Raw genomic sequence first — 6,954 nt, 5'->3', positions numbered from 1 at the left:
GGGGGAGGGGGAGGGATGGGGCCTGGTCAGAAGGGGAGGGGATGGAAAGGGACGGGACCATTTGGGGGCTGCAAGGACTTAAGGGGCGGGGAGCTGGGGCCAGGCCCGTTACCTGTCCTGGGTGTTTATCATCCTCGGCGGCTATGCTCAGGGTGGGAGGAGGAGGTGGCGCCGATGCCGCTGCCGCTGCTGCTGCTGCCGCCGCCGCCGCTTCTACCGCCGCCGCCGCTGCTGCCACCGCCGCTGGGAGGGGATGGGTGGGTGGAGGAGTAGGTAAAGGAGCGAGAGTGGGTCAGGCACGGGGCTAGTGGCTGCGGGCTAAAGTCTTTTTCGGAGCCTCGGGCCGAAAGCCTCCAGCTGCTTCAGCGAGTGCCTCCCTCCAACTGACCCTCCCCGGCCGCCACCGCCACCACCGCCGCTGCTGCAACCGCCCCGCCCCCGAGCCTCCTAATCTGCATAGCCCCACCCCCGCTCCCGCCGCGCGGTGTCCTGGGAAACTGGGGCCCCACAACAAAGGGCAAAGTACCGCCCCTCCTGCGCGCAGGCGCAGCAGGAATCGGCGGATCGGGGCTTCCCCCCCTGACGCGCTGGTGGCGTACCTCAGCTTTGGGTCGAGAGAGGCCCGAAGGAGGTGATGTATTTTCGTTTCTGTTTCTGTTTCTGTTTCCTGAGAGAACCATGGGCACCACCCCAATGCCACCTGCCCAGAGCTTTACGTCGTGTCCTGGGGGCCATCCCGAAGATGATGGAAGGACCAGTTCAAAAAACTGGTCCCGGGGAGCCCGATGCAACCCTTCCAAGAGCCTTCTTTCCCCTACCCTGGCCTGAGGCCGCGGCCCTGGGCGTGCCCCAGAATGTCGATGCTGGGAGGTCATTCCTCCACCCCCGCCTCCCCACCTCCCTTCTCGTACAGAGGAGGAAACTGAGGCCCAGAGAGACGAGACTTCTTCAGAGTCACCCAAGCTAATCATTAGCTGAGCTAGGATTCGAACCCAGGTTTTCTGCCTGCCTATCCACCCTGGTCATAATCACTGCCCATCACAAGCCACTCCAAATCAGTCACTTCACTTCCTAATCCCTCCAGATCAGTCACCACAGACAACTCTAAATCACAATTACCCCAGATCACAATTGTCCTATATCACAATTGCCTTAGACTAAAAGTCAATGTAGATCATAATCACTGCATGTCATAATTGTCCCAGGTCACAATTACTTCATTTCACAAACAATCTAAGGTTTTTGAAGGGGTGGGTAGTGGTGGAAATGGCTAGCCTTACACAAGCTTTTTCTAGTAAAGCAAATAAATCTCACCAAACTTACCTGGCATATTATTACTAAAGGCTACAGAGCATCCAAAACATCAGGCAAAAATTATTTCTGGTTTCCCTTCTAACCTGACCCAGCCTGCACTTCAAAGTCCAAACTAGTTAAGTTGTCAGGGATGAAATATATATTAGGGCAATGAAGCTGGTATGTCCTTAAATCTTTCAGTTTTGCTTGTTAGAAATAATGTGGTATAGAGCCAGGTCTAGACAGGAGGTCCTAGGTTCAAACTTGACCTCAGACTTTCCTAACTTTGTGACCCTAGGCAAGTCACTTGACTAAGCCCTTACCATTCTGCCTTGGAACCAATACACAGTATTGATTCTAATATGGAAGGTAAAGGTTTAAAAAAAAAAGTGTGTGGAAAAGCACTAAATTTGGAGGCAAAAGATGGGCTCACCTCTCTGCTTCCTTCCACCCTCTCTGAAAATCACTTCAACCTTCTGTGACTTGATTTGCCCAAATGTAATATAACAGGGATAAATAAGGTGATATGAATAGAGAATAGGTTTTGGAGTCATGAAGACCTGGGTTCAAGTATTGCCCTCGGCTCATATTATACCTTGTATAATCAATCAGTTAATATCTTGGAGCTTCAGACAACTCCCTAAGACTATACATTGCAGAGTTTGTTTAATGGAAGGTATTTCCACACAAAGATGTCCTCACACTTTATTTACATGGATAAAGTCACAGGTTTGGACAAAAGGGGGAAAAAATGAAGAGTCCCAGATGATCTCTAAGGTCTTCTAATCTTATGACCTCCAGGTGACTACCTAAGTCCTAGGTATCATACTAACTCCCTGGACCTGAATGAACTGAAAGGTATGTGGGTCTCTGCAACCTCATAACTTAGAAAGTGACTCACCAACCTCAAAAACTCAGACTCTGTGTTTTTAGGCAGTTCAATCAATTAAGATTAATTTTTAGGAACTTGTGAAGAATTCAGAGGTAGTTTGATATGGTCTCTCCCTTCAAGGGAAGATACTTCCTCTTGTGAAGTAATTAAGAAACAATACAGACTATATGTAGTTAGTGTAAAATTGTATAGTTTAGTATAGTAAATACAAATACTGTAAGAGTTGGCAGATTCTCATCTTCTTGCCAGAGCAAGGACAGGGACACTTCATATATCATTTTTTTCTAGGTAAAAATGGAACCCAAGAAAAGGGAAAAAGAAATCAAGGGTTCTGAAGGGCCAAGGAGATCACTGGATATTGCTTGGAATAGCAGACCATTGACTTGTTCCCATTTGACTCCCCGTCATCCAAATCTGAAAATGTGATGTCTAAAAAAGTGACTACTTATGATTCTAGCCTTTTTTTTTTTTAAACTTTTACCTTCTTTCTTAAAATCAATACTGCATATTGGTCCTAAGACCAAAGAGTGGTAAGAGATAGGCAATGAGGGTCAAGTAACTTGCTCAGGGTCACACAGCTGAGAAGTAACTGAGGTCAAATTTGAACCCAAGACCTTGTCTCTGGGTCTGGTTCTCAATATACTGAGCTACCCAACTACCCACTTTGATTCTAGCCTTAATGGTGTAGAAGGTAGGTATCAAAGGTAATGAGATATAGATTGGAGAGCCTTATCTACTTCTCAGGGGCTCTGTAATAGAGATACAAGTGGTCTAGAATCCTCCTCTTTGATACCTAGAAAATGATTACCTAGCTACCTGGAGTACAGCTCTAATTCCTCTGCTATTACTCTCCCTGACTCCCTGTGATGGAAGCAGTATTAGGAAGTAGCCTGGCTTTCATAAGTGCCTAGATTCCTGGGGAACCCTGCCCCCAGGCCCACAGAACAGGAAGTGCCCAGAGAGTTGGGGAGCAGGAAGCCTTGGAATTGAGAGTATGTTTTGGAGGTAGAGAGGAAGGTGTTCCGGTGCAGGCTAGACCATTATTTCAGTCCCAAAGGAAAAACAAAAGCTGTGGTTCCCACCAGTCTCTCAGCCCTAGGAAGTGAAAAGTACACTGGAGATTCCTTTGAATTCTCTTGGGAATGATGTTTCCCATTAATGAGCCAGCCCCTTCCCCTTCCACCAAATTGGTCTTCTTGGGAGAAGAGATATCAGGCCTCAGTACTCAGAAGTTTTTGTCTCAGCTTTGTTGCTGTTGCAGGCCCAGGTTTAGTTCTTTTCCCCTGTCAAGGACTAGGATTCCCTCACTGTGATGCTGATAATAACAAAATGGTCACCCTTCCCCTGTCTCTGGATTCTCAAGGAGCAGGGATAGAAAGGCATTCTATATCCCAGAGGGGAAGCATATGTAGAGAAGAAATGAGGAAGAAGGGAAACTGCCAGCTGCCAAGAATTGAGTGCACAGCCAAGAAACAGACATGAAACCTTACTAAAGCTTCAACTTTCATAGCCACAAGAGGTGGGAAGGGAGGGCAAACTGTGAGAACCTGTCAGCTAGAAGAGTAGCCAAAGGATAGAGTTAGCTGACTAGGAGCAGAAGGAGCCAATATTCAAAGCCCATTCTCCTCCCCAAAATGGTCCACGACAGTGGGCTCGGTGCCCATTCTCTGATCCGCCGCATTGTTCTTCATTTCCTCCTCTGACGAGAGTGGAGGTGGGGGGAAGGGAAGTCATTGAAGAGAGGGACAGAAGTGGGTGGGGTGGAGCTTGGACTTCAATGTGGGTTGTGGGGGAGGAGCCCAGGAGCCGTTCCCACGACCTACTGCCCTTCCTGCTGCCCCAGGGCCATTATGGAAAGAGCTCTCAGAAATATCCCTCAAAGGTATGTGTGTGTGTGTGTGTGTGTGTGTGTGTGTGTGTGTGTGTGTGTGTGTGTGTGTGTGTGTGTGTTTGTGATGTGCTTGCTCTGGAGGGGCGGGCCACGGAGATGAAGCTAAAGTCCTTTGGAAGATGGTGGAAGTGTCTAGGCTGCTCTCCCTCTGGACTTTGTCACCCACTTAATCCCCCAGTACATTGGTTCTATCCCTTTGGGCCAGCTCCCAAAGATTTAGATTAGAATCATAGGATTAGATCTGGAAAGGATCTTTGAGATCTGTAAAAGGTCCTCACTTTACAAATGAAGAAACTGAGGCAGGGCAGCGAGGTGACCCTGTGGATTGAGAGCCAGGCCTGGAGATAGGAGGTCCTGGGTTCAAATATGACATCACACTTCCTAACTGGTGACTGGGCAAGTCACTGAATTCCCATTGCCTCGCCCTTACTACTCTTCTGCCTTGGAACCAATACACAGTATTGATTCTAAGATGGAAGATGATTTAAAAAAAAAGCGGAGGCCCGGAGTTGTGAAATGACCTGCCCATTTTCACACAGTATTCAGATGCTGGCCTTCTCTCTCCAAATCAACTCTATCAAATCTCCATAGCCAGTAGCATGACTGATTTGGTCTAAGCTGACCAAATCTATTACATTAACCCAGAGCTTTCTACTGTTGAAAATGTTCATAACTATGAGATCTTTTGCTTACAAGATGCTAGTTTTCTTTTAATTATTATCTCAATTTGCAAATGAAGCTAGGTTGAAACTTGTCCAAGGTCACATGCATCAAGTAAGTTAGAGGTTCTTAACCAAGACTTCACAAAAGGAAGTTTACAGATAGATTTCAGGAAGTCTATGAACTTAGATGGAGAAATAATTATATCTTTAACAAACCTCACTGAAATTAGGCATTTCCTTCAGTTATGAATTTTTAAAAATTCAGAGATGGGGGACCATGATACAAAAAAAGCTAAAAATCCCTATATTAAGTGGCAAAGGAAGAACTAGAACCCAGGTCTCTTTCTTCCTAGTGTAGTGTTTTCAGTTCACTATATTGAATTATAAATATATGCATAGTTAGGAATCCTAGCTGAGTACCTCTCTAATCTATGCTTCCAGTTGAAGGTATCTAGGACTTGTTTGTGGTATTTATCTTTCAGTCTTAACAATCTCTCTTTTCCCTCCAAACCTAACCAAGAGAGATCTTACCCTCTCCTAAACTCATATCTATAGTACTCTGTTAATTATCATATCATAGATGCCTTGCATATAACTGGAGCCTAATATTTGTTGAATAAATATAGAACATCATCCCTTTAATCTAACACCCACTTGAAGCTGAGAGTTTCCTCATCTATAAAATAGGATTTTGGACTAGAAGGCCTTTGAGGTCCCTTCTAAATAAATTCTATTTCCATTATTCCTTCTATGCTAGAGGAAGTCATACTATAGAAATCCTCCTCTAATGACACACATGGAGGTAATCCTGAGTTCTCAAAGGTTATGCCAGCAGAGTACAAACTCTTTCCCAGGTTCTACCTATTAGGTTTTAGTATAGTGCTAACATTATATAGTTTGTACTTTCCAAGGCAAGTATGGCTAGTTTGACCACTAAGTAGGGAATTTTTGGCTTTGGCAACAGAAAAAATAGAAAGTGACCCTTAGACTCCATACTCCTTTTTTATTTCCACAGAGACAGTAAGTGAAGTCATGGGAGTAGCAGAATCATAGTTTTTAGTCTATAAACATTACTTTTTAGTACTCTAAATGTGAGATCTTTATATAATGACCACTAGGCCACTAGGTAGTGATGGTAAACCTTTTAGAGACCAAGTGCCCAAACTGCAACCCTCATACTGCATGTGAGCAAGCTCCACCCCACCTCCCCCACCTTAACTCAGACAGGGGAGGAAGTGTTCCCATTGGGCTGCTTGGCAGAGGGGTGGGTGATGATAGAAATATCCTCAGGTGCTGTAGAAAGGGAGAGGGGAGTAGTTCCCTCTAGCACACATGCCATAGGCTCACCAACACAGCACTAGAGGAACTAAATCTTGTAAATGTTGAGTGACTAGTTATAAGTGAAACTAGAAGATATAAATTATAGCCATCTAAAAGGACGGCACCCAAGTTCTTCCAGGCAAATAAGAGTTGGTGGTTCCCCAAAGGAAACAAACATTTCCTGAGAAATTTGGTCATTTTCCACAGTATTGCTCATGCTAAATATAATCAAAAGGACTACTGTGAAGATAAAGTTTATATGCCAATACCTGTTGTAAAGAAGTAGGAAATTCTAAGAATTCAAGACTCTCAAAATAAAATCAATGTATACCAGTGATTCCCGATGTGGGCGCCACCGCCCCCTAGTGGGTGCTGCAGCGATCCAGGGAGGCAGTGATGGCCACAGGTACATTTATCTTTCCTATTAATTGCAATTAAAATTTAAAAAAATTAATTTCCAGGTGGCTAAGTAATATTTTTTCTGGAAAGGGGACGGTAGGCCAAAAAAGTTTGGGAACCACTGATGTATACTTTTATATTGAGTAATTTTGATGTAAAAATGGACAAAGAAGATAGAAAAATATGCTAGAAAATAGGGTTTAGGATTAAGAAATGAAAGAGACTAAAGGCTTGAAAGGGTCATACCTGAATATCATGAATACTTCAAGAAGAATAACTGATCATGGAAAACACTAAATTGACCACGTCTTTTTAATAATGTCTTTTTTACATTACTTCCATTAAAAAACAAAAACAAAAACATGCCTTTCTCTACCCCCACCCTTGTAGCAACAAATTTAAAAGAATGAGGGAGAAACAACAGCTGAGCAAAACTAACCAATGCATCATGTCTGACAACTGGGGTCCTTCACCTCAAAAAAGGAGGGAGAAAGAAG

The sequence above is a fragment of the Gracilinanus agilis genome, chromosome 2 (genome assembly GCF_016433145.1).
Source record: "Gracilinanus agilis isolate LMUSP501 chromosome 2, AgileGrace, whole genome shotgun sequence".
Classification (NCBI taxonomy): domain Eukaryota; kingdom Metazoa; phylum Chordata; class Mammalia; order Didelphimorphia; family Didelphidae; genus Gracilinanus; species Gracilinanus agilis.
The sequence above is the reverse complement of the archived record's forward strand: the minus strand, read 5'-3'. Positions refer to the sequence as shown.